The sequence below is a fragment of the Atractosteus spatula genome, chromosome 25 (assembly GCF_055471065.1).
Source record: "Atractosteus spatula isolate fAtrSpa1 chromosome 25, fAtrSpa1.hap1, whole genome shotgun sequence".
NCBI classification, from domain to species: domain Eukaryota; kingdom Metazoa; phylum Chordata; class Actinopteri; order Semionotiformes; family Lepisosteidae; genus Atractosteus; species Atractosteus spatula.
This window is the reverse complement of record NC_142730.1, coordinates 2,746,704-2,760,165: the sequence shown is the minus strand read 5'-3', so window position 1 is coordinate 2,760,165 and position 13,462 is coordinate 2,746,704. Positions and strand designations below refer to the sequence as shown.

General features: G+C 44.7%; 1 protein-coding gene across 3 annotated transcripts in view; it reads right to left on the bottom strand.

Moving 5' to 3' along the window:
* LOC148815058 (beta-1,4-galactosyltransferase 3) overlaps positions 1-12,360 on the bottom strand; it is a 40,740-nt gene extending 28,380 nt beyond the window's left edge. The window contains exons 1-2 of one of the 3 annotated variants that reach the window (XM_088905646.1): positions 12,227-12,360; positions 11,731-11,824 (exon numbers count right to left, since the gene is read on the bottom strand). The gene's annotated coding sequence lies outside the window, so the exon portion shown is untranslated. Of the gene's footprint in view, positions 1-1,517; positions 1,539-11,272; positions 11,470-11,730; positions 11,825-12,226 lie in introns of those variants that run through there. The other 2 variants (XM_088905647.1, XM_088905649.1) reach the window with 2 other exon arrangements.
* Between the last annotated feature and the right edge of the window lie 1,102 nt (positions 12,361-13,462).

Here is a 13,462-nt window from a genome sequence, read left to right as displayed (position 1 = left end):
TGTGATCTGATCTCAACAGCTGGGCTTTAGGACAGCAGGTCAGAATGACTGAAGAGAAACCCGACTGCTGACTGTTGGACCATACACCTCGTTATAAATGTTCTGTAGTTTATCTAACCCAGGCGATCAAAGTTCAAGGGGGATGTTAAACATTGAAGGCAGGCAAGCCTACTGTACGTTGGGCTCTGTGGGGCAGGGTGCTTCGATATTGATGAAGAGATAAGAGAGATCAATCCCTGCATTTTCCACATGGGCCAGAGGAGCCAGGCTCAGTGACCCGAAAGGTACGGTACAGAAAAGGTGGCCTCTGTGCTAAAACCCGGATGCTCTGCCCTCAAGCTTATCACTTTGCAAGGAGAAAATGAGTTTTTTTTTTCCACTGAGCTGTATGCCTCTTTCAAGGGAACTCGTGAATTATTAACTACTAACTGAAAACCCTTTAGGGCCTAACGTTTTGTGTTTGTGTGAAAAAAGCAGAAAGCGCTCATGTAGTGCAGGACTGCTTCCTTCGATTGAAAAAAAAACACATTGTTTGCTACCGTACAATAATATTGACAGCCAGCGAGACAGAAGTCCTGACACATCTGTCTGCTGTACTTTTAGGAGGACATGCCCGTGCTGTAAGGTTACAGAGTCAAGACATCAGAACTGCGGGTAACAGCACTGTGGAAGAGAGGTCAGGGATCTGAACTCGTATCCGGAAGGTTACTGGACAAAAAAAATTACAACAGCAGCTTTGCAAACAGCCAACACCAATCACCTTCATATTCTTCTTATACCAAGCCAAACGCTTAATGTAATCCCCAATTCCATTACCAATAGACTACTAATTATCTGACAATGAATCACCGCTGTGGCTATTGACAAGTATTTTACACAACCTCCCCGCCCCCAAAAAAGGGAAATAATTAAATTTAAGCAAAGGCTGGAAGACCAAACCTTCACAAAGACCAAAATTAAGCTCTTTTGCCTTCATGCTTTTAGCTCAGAATAGCGGTGCTTTTAGAGGAGAATCTGTTATGGGACGTTGGAAGCAGACGTTTGTCAGCAGTTAGTCTGGTGTCGCGTAACGCCGCCACTGGCAGGGAAGGGGGGGGGGGTCCTTTCACCCCACTTTTCCACGACAACCGACCCTATCTGTTTGGGCTAGCCTACGGACAAAGGTGAAAGGAAGAGAGGATATTAAAAGAAGAAAGTGTGGAGGGAAAATAAAAGAAGAAAAACAGGAAATTTGTCAGAAGGGAAATTGCAAAAAGCAAACCCAGGCTTTGGACAAAAGAACCGAAATCAGGAGTTAAATACTTAAAAGCAACTTAAGCCGACTGACTTGGGGAATTTTCCCTTAACTGCTTTTAAGCCAACAAGGATCACTTAAAAATACAAGGATTTTTTTCTCTCTCCAAAAGCATTGACAACGGGAACCAGGTTTTGCAATACCGCCGGATATTAAATCAGATTTATGTTCCAATCCTTGGAAGCCCGTGCTGCAAGATGCCTGATGCATATGAAAAACTCACCTCCGTCACGGAAAAAAAAACCCAGCGGGTACGTGAGTGTTCCAGTGAGTGTACGTGAGCTCCTGGTAGCTGAAAAAGCATTCCTCCGAGCGCTTGCAATTCAAACCTCCGCATCCGAGGCAAGCTTCCTGGCTCAACGAGGGCTCGGTGATGAGATCAGGCTGGGTTTCATATCAGTGGAGACACAACACTGAACCATTCATCAGCTCGCTTGCATTTACACTTCTAAACGAGCTGCCAGCCCAGCTGTAGACTCAACGCTTGCTATGGGACAGGAAACCCCAGCGTTGCCTGCCTCGCACTGTGGTATGAAAACCGCACACCCCTCCGTGCAGAGCTGCACAATATGTGCTGAGGAATGACACCCTGAGCCAAACACACCATCTCCCTGCACATAAGAAATACAGAGGACACGTAGACAAATACCACAGATACCTGCCCAACACTGCCAACAGCTTAACGGGAGGAAGGAACCTGTGCTCAATGAGTGGAGTGGTTCTGCAGCCCTGTCTCCCAGTACAAGTGCTCTCTCCTTGTGATCGACTTCACACGCTCTACTCAACATGTCGAGTTACCGCAGCCTCTCCGTCGCTTCTTTTAATAGACACGGCCATTTCCGTAATTATAACCGGACCTCGGCTCGTCAAAATCGCTGTAATTATGCCGCGTAATTCATATCATTGACCCGCTATATTTAAATTACACCTTTTTCTTGCCAGACACCTCTCCCTACCTGAGCTTTTCAGTCTGATTCACTGCTGACCCACAGGTTCGCAGAAAGATGTTGACGATAGAGGGTGCACAAATCAGTAGGTGTATAAATCTCCAAAATGCAATGCGCCATGGAGATGCATCACGATCGGCATGAGGCTAGAACAGTGTAATTGTAATTTAAAGCAATGATAATGCTTTCCAGTTCTAATTCAAACAAGCTTTCCTGGCACAGACCACCCACCATCTGAGCTGCCTAACAGTTCTTCCCATATAAGGTTGGTATATGTGCCAGTACCTGTCCTCTGCAAATGCTCAGAACTCTATAAATCCAAACACTATTTTATCTTTCAGGGTTAGAAAGGATCAGCATTGATTGAGTGCATTTCAAACCACAGTAAAAATAAAATGTCCGCAGTAACTTGTAAAACCTCCAATTTAATTTCCAGGTATGCACATCGCCATGTTCTGCGATTCACAACGAGGCAACAAGACTTCTGGTGACACGTTGAGGCCTTATTACATTGTAAGGAAGAAGGCCTGTGAATAGATCTCTTAATCCAATAGAAATATTGCTCTCAATTTTGAGACGGTCTTGCTGACAAATAGTACTTGTGAACTCTGCCGGCAGATCACGTTGCAACACTTCTGCAGTGAAATGTCTCCTACACAACCTGTACGTATGACACAATCCAGGGCACACTTCATCTTGCTAAACTTGTTTTATTTAATTTGTTTCGGTGGCACTTGTCACCCCCTGAAAGTTGGCATAGAATCACATATGGATGCCGTGCAGAGAAGTAGTGGGATCTTGTTGGTCTCGTTCCGTCTATTTTTCGGTTTTAATTGAGCAAAACGCACACATTTGTATGTTGAAAACTAGGCAGCCTGTGTTTCCCTTGTAAAACCTTCAGTTTACATTAAAAAAGGAAATTTCCAGGTATGCGCAGCTCCATGTTCTGCGATTCAGAACGAGGCCACACAACTTTATTTAAGCAGCCTTATTATATTGTAAACGAGGTCTGGGGCCATGAGGATCCTAGTTCAATCCTGGGCTCACAAATGTTCCAATGAACAAGAGGCGGAATAACACGTCCTGCTAGAGCGGTTTCTTCCCCGTGTGCTAATGTAAGTTCAAACCAAGAAAACACTGTGTCCCCCTGTAGAAGCCTAGTCCATCCATGCCTCCCTGCTCTTCTGAGACAATATTTGGAATGTTCTCTGTAACCAAGCTGAGACGTTCCCCATATTTCAGTGCCCTACTCAGCTCACGTCACTTTGGCATGTTGAGAGGGAGCTACTCAATATGTTTTCGAACCCTGTAATGAAATACAGTTGGCAACCTCCTACATCTAGGCTGAGTCACCTATAGTAGAGGAAAATGTTGCAGGGCTTGACAGTGCTTGATGTGGCCTTGCATTCATTGGAAAACACCCACGGTGACCGAGGAGGGCTGAACATGCCAGGTTTCCAGCTAGAAATCTCCTTTCCACAGCCCTGCAGAGTGAGTATGAAGGGAAGCAGAGAGGCAGGGGGAGGAAACGCTCATGAAAGTGAAAGAATGAACAGGTTCTTGGGCTGCCAGCAAGCACCATATCCCAACGGGCCTGGTTGCCATGCTGGAGGCTGAGTAACACATCCCCAGACAGAGCGACTATCTTGTTTACAGCCTGTTCTCCAAATCCACAAGGACGGTCTGTGGGTTCATACTGTAACAGAGGCAGAAAAAGCCTGACTCCATCCTCTTAAGCTTCATAAACAGCAGCTTCAACCGGTGCTACGACGGCCACATGTGGTCTAAGATGTTTCATGACTTTCAGAGCTTTACACGATGGACAAACACACCTTGTAAACAAAAGCTGGAAAAACAAAGACAACTGTATACATCATGACATATTACAAAACACAAGACACATCATGTGGTGTCCTCATTCTCTCTCTTGATGTACAGTATGAATTTACTTGGTAACTGCTTATTTACACACAAATGTGAAAAGCAATCTGTGATATTAAGGATCCTATCTAAAAGTCTAGATTGGACTGAAGGAAAGTGTGATAGTGGCAATCTACAGGTTACTTTCTCCATAACAAGTCTTTAATTCTTCAATATTAAAGATTAAAAAACAATTCATAACAAATTTCAAAGGCAATTCAATTATTGGACAGGTAACAAGCTTGAAACTGATACCAGGCTTGTGTTTGTGACACGCATATCAGAGAGATCAAAGTCTTCAAGGACATCTGGGTGATGACCACTTTAAATGACTACATGTCAAAAAACATTTGAGATAGCAACGTAAAACTGTGACTTAACTCCTTCCTCCAAAAGACTAAATTCAATGATAGGAATACTGGTGGAAGTGAATGCAACAGTAATATAATTTCACTTCTCAGTGCTCACGTTTCTGTTCATCAGCTGTGCCTATATGCTCAGTGTGGCTTGAGTGATGACCACTATAGTCACTTTCACTAGGAGAGTGAAGACTTGTGCGCACACTCCTCCAATATGTCCCCATTTCTGAGTCAAATGCCATTTCACAAGTGTCAAGCTTAACAGCACTTTAGAGGAAAAGTGATGCACTTCTGAATGGAAGTACCTGGCCTAGTGTGTGCGGCCAAATGGGGGCTGGATACAGGCAGTTAAGGGCCAAGCCAGTAATGAAACAGTCCACAGGACTCGTGCGGTGTATTGGTAGAGGCGTTGTGAAATTGTGTACAGAATTTATTCTAAGGATAATTACATCTCAAAATCATCCCCTGCATTTTTTTGTACTCCCATCCTGAATTTCATCTCCAAACACAGTGAAACCTCAGCACTGAGCACAGATTCCTGGAGATAGGGAGAAAATGACATTAATGAAAGGAGATCTATTTCTGTGGTAAGGCTATATTCACCGCTGTGCATAGATGGAGACTGACAGCGGAAAACTGCACTTCTTTCACTTGCATGTATGTTAGCTAATCACTAAGTGGATTTCTCCTTTTCACCGTGTTCAGGATTCCTTTGTAAACATGTCTGGGGCAGTGTGGAGTAGCTGTTAAGCTGCTCATTATCATTAATGCATGATCAGGATGTTCAGTGTTTGAGTCTCTAGTGCAATGTGCTTAACCCTGATTATCCCCGAGTCGTGGCTCTCCAAGACCAGGGTCGGTCATTCCTCGGGATTCTTCTTTCCTCCCATTTCCCGAGACTGCATTAAGAGGCCAAGCTGACACCTGATCATAAAAATTCAGATTGACTGCCCAATCTTTCCAGGGGCACATGTGAAGCGATTTAGAAATTCACTGTGATCCAATTCCCATTATAAGAGCTGAAGTCACCTCGGTTACTTTTTGCCAGTTAAAACTAATTAAGTCTCCCTGGTTTTGTTTCCTTTATCTTGCATTTCCTCCGCTATCTCCTAGCTACTGTTCTCCTCACTTGGGAGAGAAAATGTGATCATTAACCAATCAAAGCTGAGCTGAACAGGAGCCACAATGTTTAATGAGTTACATGACAAGGTTTGCACACATTAACCAGCTATGTTAACTCTGTGGTAACACTAAGTTACTCTGTGATATCATGATCTAGTGAAACTTTTTTAAAGTAGTCATTCCAGAGTTGGGGAAAGTTACTTTTCAAGCAACTCGCAAGTGACTTGTGTAAGGGATTACTTATTAGATCTAACAAATTAGTTCCCCCCCTCCTCACCCGAGTCCTGCGTCTCCTTTGTAGATTAGGACAAGCTTCTTGAGTGATTCAGCAGACCTCTGAGTCTTCACTTTCTAAATATTTGAGCAAAATGAGGTTTTGATCAATTCAGCATGTTAACTGGTTCAGCCCTTTCGCGACTTCAGCAAGCCTGCCAACACCCAGGAAATCACTCAAGTAGCTGTTCTGCCCACAGCTAAGAGGAGCCCAGACCGACTATGCCAAGCCCTAACTAGAGTACCGCTAACCTGAGTACTCTACATTTTTCTTTAAACAAATTTTTCCTCCCCCATCTACAGTGCTCGAGGTGAAAAACCAGACACCAACCACGTTTCCAATTACAGAGCAGACACAAAGGACCCCACCTTCAGTAGCAGTACTTTTATCACAAAATACCAGTGCCCTGCAGCTTTGCTGAACAAAGTTTGCTGTTTTAGGAATACCCAAAGGTTGAGAATTCAGACAATGGCTTGCGAGTATGCAGCTGACAGGATATCGTAGCAGGATGGCAGCAGACATGAAAAAAGAGCTCCTGGGAAATACTGTTGCACAACGGACAGAATTTATTTATGTCAGATCCTGTTCCAAGCCCTCATCTGGGTCCAGTTATTTTGCAAAACTGCAATTAGATCTTGACAGCAGATCCAAAGCACTTTAGCCTCCATCAAACATGAAGAACTGGGAAAGTTATGGAGCCACCAAAGCCACAATATCGGTAAGCATTCTCTCCTTTACCGTGGTATAGTGTTTTGTGCATACCCCATCAATTGTGCAGGGACAGAAATGGATCACAGATTTGATACGTTAGCACACCAAATACTAGCGGTAAATCATAAGTTATCCAAACCTATAACTGTACTTCTCATAGGCTTCAAGCTCAGTTGCATGTAGATCTTCTGGTTTTTTAACTCTTTCTAGGTATTCTATTTCATATTCCAAAACCACCTTTTAAAGTGGTGTATTTCAGAAGATACATATGATATTTATATCTTTATATCAGGCCTGTGTTAACCCACATGATAAAGAGGGCTCCTGAGTGAAGCTACAATCGGTAAGCCCTGATGCACGTGCCCTGCAGAACAGCACAAGGACTGTTTTTAGTTTTTCTTCTCCGGGTCTTGAAACTCAGATGTCAGTCCCACAGCAATGTTTCTCCGGACAAGAGCAGAATATCCACCAGTCAGAATTTAAAGTAAAGGCAACTTCGCTGCCAAACCAACCCTTCAGGCTTGTTAGAAATGTATGGTGTGCTGACAGAGATACAAAAAAGAGATATAAGAAAGAACAATTATAAATAACACCTATCATTTGCAATATACAATATGATACCATATGTCACATTACAGTGAAGAAAACAGAGAGACACACTAGTATCACTTTCACACTTTTTTTAAACCCACCCAGATCTGGTTCCCATTAGAAATGAATCACACAATAGGTTTACACTATTAAGAAAACAACAGATTTAAATTACAGCCCCAGGTATGTGCTTATTCTCTATGATAACAAGCGTCGGTCTATTGGCATTATTACACCAGTGTACTTAACAGAAAGAGACAGCTCCTATGACAGCATCCCTTGCAATTTCCTATATTTTTTGCATCTCTAATTTCACAAACCTTAATCATTGAGTCATCAACCAAGATATTAACTTGCTTTGTTCAATCTTGAGCATTGCTAAGGTCCTGATTACTCATGACTTGGCTTAAAACAACCTCTGACGCCAAAAAATAATTTTTAAAAAATAATTTCCAGAATAAGAATATTATATTGTAGCCCCTTTCCACTGACGCACCCAAGCTTAGATGATAGCGAAGCTAGGTACCATAGCCATACACAGAACCTGAACATTTCACATGCAGTGGGCATGCAGGGTTCCAAGAAAGAGAGGCTGCTCGGAGAGAACAGCCTAAGAAGTACAGTTGACTGCAAATACCTTTTCTTTTTTTTACTTGGAGCACTGCAAAGTTCCAAACGAATTTGGGATGATAAAAGTTTCTTTTTAGACTTAAAGGGGGAACTGCAGTCCCAATTTCTCAGATCGGTTATTATATCTCGGTAACAAAATAAATTCACTGACGGTGTAGAAAACATTTTAAAATTTCGAATGAAGCGTAACACCCTGAACTTTGTGAAAGTACTGGAAGTCGACATGTTGTCGCAAACTCGCATTCGAGTTCCCACGAAAATGCGACGTTATGCAGCCCTTCCTGCTCACTAGTCGCTGTAATATAATAATAAAATAATAAATGCGATGGGACTAATAAAATGCAATGGCCGAGCAAATAAGTACAGGTTGTGCAGCAGACATTTTGCCACAGAAATGTTCCACTATGATCTGTATGCAGATCTGCATGCAAAATCGAGGGCAATATTGCTATTAAATTAAAAGAGATGTATTCACAAGTTTGCTTTTTTTACAATATAATAAGGAAGTTTTGTTGCCTCGTTCTGAATTGCAGAACATGGAGCTGCGCATACCTAGACATTTATTTTTGTTATGTAAATTGAAGGTTTTACAAGGGAAATGCAGGCTGCCTAGTTTCCAACATACAAATGTGTGCATTTTGCTCAATTAAAACCAAATAAAGAGACAGAACGAGACCAACAAGATCCCACTACTTCTCTGCACAGCATCCATATGTGATCCTATGCCAACTTTCAGGGGGTGACAAGTGCCACTGAAACTAAATAAAACAAGTTTAGCAAGACGAAGTTTGCCCTGGATTGTGTAATACGTACAGGTTGTGCAGGAGACATTTCACCACAGAAATGTTCCACCGTGATCTGCTTGCAGAGTTAAAAAGGAGTATTTGTCTGCAAGACTGTCTCAACATCGAGAGCAATATTTCTATTGGATTAAAAGAGATGCAGTCACAAGTCTGCTTGTTGACAATGTCAAAGGGCCACTTCACATTACCGAAACTTTTAGAATGTTCCTCAATTCCATGTAGCAGAACAGAACAGACAAATTGCAAAGGTGGCTGAGCCGCAGTGTCCAAAAAAGCTGAAAGTTGATTGAACACAGTACACTGAAATGAGCTCACGTGCGTAACTCAACTGAATAATTCTGAAAGTATAAATCTCACACTGTCTGACTCCAGTCAGACCTACTGCTCTGAACACTTCCAGAATCCCACTGAACCCAGTTTCAATGGGAACTGAGGAATTGTTTCAATGGCATACACCACCTCCCGAAATTTGGCATACATAAAAGAACACTGTGCAATCAAGTAGCGAACAGAATCTTGTTCATCTTGCTCTATGTCTTTTCAGTTTAAACTGAGCGCACTGCAACTATTTGTATTTCCGAAACTAGGCAGCCTGCAGTTGCCTAATTTGGTCAGACTGTCGTAGGGTTCAAAGAATCCTGAAACACCCGCGTCCTGTTTAATTTGCTGAACATATGCACAATGACCAAGCACAAACAGTGACTCACACCAGACTGAGCCACCCTAGAGAGCAGAGTTAGCTTGTGATGCCTTTGTTTCATCACCCCGACTCCATGCCATCGAGACACTGTAAAAGCACGACGTACTAAACGCTGCTTTTTAAACTTCAACAAGGCTGTATGAGAATACAGCGACCTGAGATGAAGCACATAAAAAGGCAATGCCGAGACATCTTCAGCATCCTACACCTATATAACTTGCCATTACCACCTCTTAAACCTCACCTCTCCTTTTTTGTTGTTGCTGTCGTCGTTTAATTTGAAAATTTCCAAGGCCTAACTTTCCCGAGCCCGGCTTCCTTGCTCAACGAACAAGAGGTGTGAAAGAGTTCGATGTTTATAGGCAGGCTGAGAACATAAGACTCACTCAGCGCTTTTAAAGAACAGAGCAGCCAGGGCTACTGACGTCAGAGGGGACTTTTGGAGAAAAGGAGTGCCCTCTTTAAGAATCCCTACAATGTCGGAGAATACTATTTTTTTGTATGGGGAAATGGAGTTTCCTAAGCAAAGGCGGACCTGCATTCTTCTAGTGTCTTCTCTGTCCTTCCAGTTTCTTACTACTTCATCCCTTTCAGAGGTGCGGGGGAGCCTATCCCAGCAAGCAATGGGCACAAGGTCATGTACACCCTAGATTGGACAGCAGTCCATCATAGGGACCGCACGCTCACACTAGTAGCCGTTTTCCCAGAAGCCAATTAACCCACCAGCATGTCTCTGCACCGTGGGAGGAAAGCCACACAAACGCGGGGAGAACATGCAAACTCCACACAGACAGCACCCCAGGCCCGGAATCGAACCCTGGGCCCCAGCACTGTGAGCTTCAAAAGCTCATCTGGGGCAATTGACCACATTCACTGGGAGAGAAAGTGTTATTATTCAGCATTTCATTCCGACTGGCCGACCACAGACTGATAACGGAACAAAGCAGAACTGAAGGAAGAACTGTACATGGATACAGTCAATCCTGCTTTTACATAAACTGCCAGAACAATGTAGAAAGTTAAGACATCAGTAACTTTACGAGGCACACCTTTTGCAAATTTCTTCCAAGGAAATACCTTAATTTCCGTATGAAAACTTGGTGGAGTAAATATCTTCCGTGCTTACAAAGACTCATATTTTCTTGAGAATGGAGTTCACTGTTCAGCTATAGTCGATCTAGTCCAGCTATAGTAATCTAGTCAAACATAAGCTTACACACAAGGAACTATAAGTAACAACCATGGTTTCAATAAAGACTCTCCAGCCGTGAATTCCCTCATCCCGTTGTGCCCCAAATACTTAACTAAATACCTTGAAATGTTCAGGTTCCAGAAAATAATTTTGTTAAAAAAAGAACAATACAGATTCGCTACTACACCCTTCCACAATGCAACGCAGAGGTATAACAACTGTAAAGACAAGTGTGTGAGTTAAGAAAACAGTACCTAAAAACGCCAGAAATCACTGATTCCCGACAGGGTTTTTTTGTGGTAAGTGGGGATCTAGTTTCTGGTTGATTGACCTGTTGTGCGTGTCAAAAACAGATGAAGATGGGCTTCTGATGTAAAGTTTTGCCTGCGCTCCACGTCATTAAACTCCAAAACCGTGCGGCTTTCCAAAGTTACCCTCATATTTCTACGCCACGTTTCCCAACGCAACACATCCCCATGTGGCGTCGCCTGTCACGTTATCTACGTATCTCCTATAACCACAGAAAAAGCACAACGTTATTAATTCCCCCCCTCTCCCCCACCCCGGTTCTGCCAACTTGGAAATTACGTAATACTGTTCCAGCAATTCTTAAGTTCTTTGTTTTTTCTCCTTCAACAGAACCTGCGTACATTGCACGTAAGCCGACTGTGCAACACCGTTACCAGCTTAACATCGGCCGTGGTGGAGGCACTGCTGTATCATCATTACCTGGCTCGTAATCTCATTACTCGTGACCGCTTCACTTCCGAGTGCAAAACCTAAAGCACCCGCTTCGTTCTCCTTTTTCGGTTCGGTTCTAGCCTAGGGACTGGCAGTCCGGACGGACCGTCGGAACCATAAGCGAACGGAACCCGCTCTCCTCCGTCATCCTCCCCGGAGCCAGCGCGTCTCTGTAAAGTTTTATCCTACCCGGGCAACAAAAAATAATCATTATAATAACGCCACCCGCCTGCATTGTGTAGCAGCGCCATGTGCGCGCTGTTTAGACGCGGCTGCACGCCGTGTTTTTCGGCGACCACATGATTGTCAAAGCCAGACGTGTGTCACAAAACGAACCCCCTCCCCTCCCCTCCCCACGCAGATCACCGATATGATCGGATCCGCAGCGCGTTTGCGTGGAGACGCGACCCGAGGGCGAAGCCGACTCCAAGAGGCGTCAGACGTACCCGTGTCTCCGGTCCCAGACGGCGGCTCGGTCTCGGCTGTAGCCCGGCGTTTGTCTCCCGAACCCACCGATGAAAACAAGTCGGACTGGCCGCGCTGCTCCGAAGGAAGGTGACGGGGAGAAAGAGAGAAGTCGCCGCTACTTAATATACCTTGAACCCACGACAAAAGCCTGCGGGCGGAGGCGTAGTAGCTGTTTTTTTTGGGGGGGGGGGTCACCCAACTTAACCGGAGCACGCCGCCGCTACCGCAGTAGTAGCGCCCAAACTCCCGGACCGGTCCGCCAGCAGCCCCCCTCGCCCAGCGCGACTCGTACCCCCAACCGAGCCAACTCCAACCGGCCCCTCACCCAGCCCCCTCGAAAGGACCAGAGGGGGGAAAAAAACAAACTTGCAAGGGGCCGGGGAGGAGGGGGGGGGGGGGTGAAGGAATGGAAATTCTCCAAAACTAGACATAGAAAAGGCTAAAGCCCCCCCCCAAAAAAAAAGACGCACATACCTCCTCGCCCCCTCCTCGAGTCTTCTCTCCCAGAGCCCCGAAACCTGCTAAGTTCCGTTTCCTCTCTCTCCTCCCCTCCTCTTTTTTTCTGACCCGCACCTCTTCTTCTTTTTGCTCTCCTTGTAACGGAGAAATGAAGTTGAAGCAGGAGCCGAATTTCCCACTGCAGGAAGTGATGTCAAGAGCAGAGCAGAGCCCGAGTAAGGGGAAGGGGGGGGGGGGCAGGCAAAAGCGAGTTTGTCTTTTTTTTTCTCTCTCTCTCCCCTCTCCCTCCCGTCTTCCCCTATGGAAGCGCATTGCATTGCTGCCATCAAGGAGAGGGGGAAAAAAAGTCGCAGGCTATCTCGTTGTTACGTCTGATCGTCTGAATGTATGCACCGCGGTGTGAAGTTGTGCAATGAAGCAGCTACAAGGCGCAGAGAGCTCAGCTGGAACTGCTGTGGGCTTAGTATTCGTGGCGGTGTCCAGCTTTGTGTGACTTTCCACTGGAGTTTATTCAACAATGACATGTTTGTACCCAATGTGAACACAGTTTTAGCCCCGAGGGGACACACACGCGTCTCCATTAACAAGAACGAGTGTGCACGTCACACGAAACACTGAAAAGTCGGGTGATGATATTGTAATTATTGTGTGGCCGGCTTTGCTATCGCGCGATGATCACATCAGTACGGTCCGCGAGAACGTACGGTCTCGTAATTACGTAATATGCCGCCTCGCAATCCGAGATACCAAATTAATATTAGTACATTCTCGCATGCTACGTCAATGACTGCATTGTCGATCACTCTCTGTCAGTTCTAAGCATTGGAATCGAATCCAAGTCACATCCGTCGTTGTTTAAGGATGTGTCTAGACGGTTACAACTTAGTTCTCATTCGGCAAAATGTAGCGTTTCATTATGAAACTAAACCCCAGCGGAAAGTCAGTCTGCGCGCATTTTGTAGCGCCGGACTCACCAACCACTAAACCCACAGTTCAGCCGAGCTCTGGGTACCTTGGTGTTTCATTGCACAGTGCAAGAAGCGTTATGATACTCTCTAATTAATGATCATCGCAATCTCGTAATTACGAGATATCTCAGGATTTTGTTTTCCCTTGATGGCACCGATGCTTTTCTCCATACCCCCCTTAGGAAGGCCGCCCTTGAAAACTGCCCAGATAAGCAGACTGGGTCAGTGTCAGTCTCACGATACCGCCTGGGTAACCGAGCTCCGTGCTGGAGCGACCTCCTTT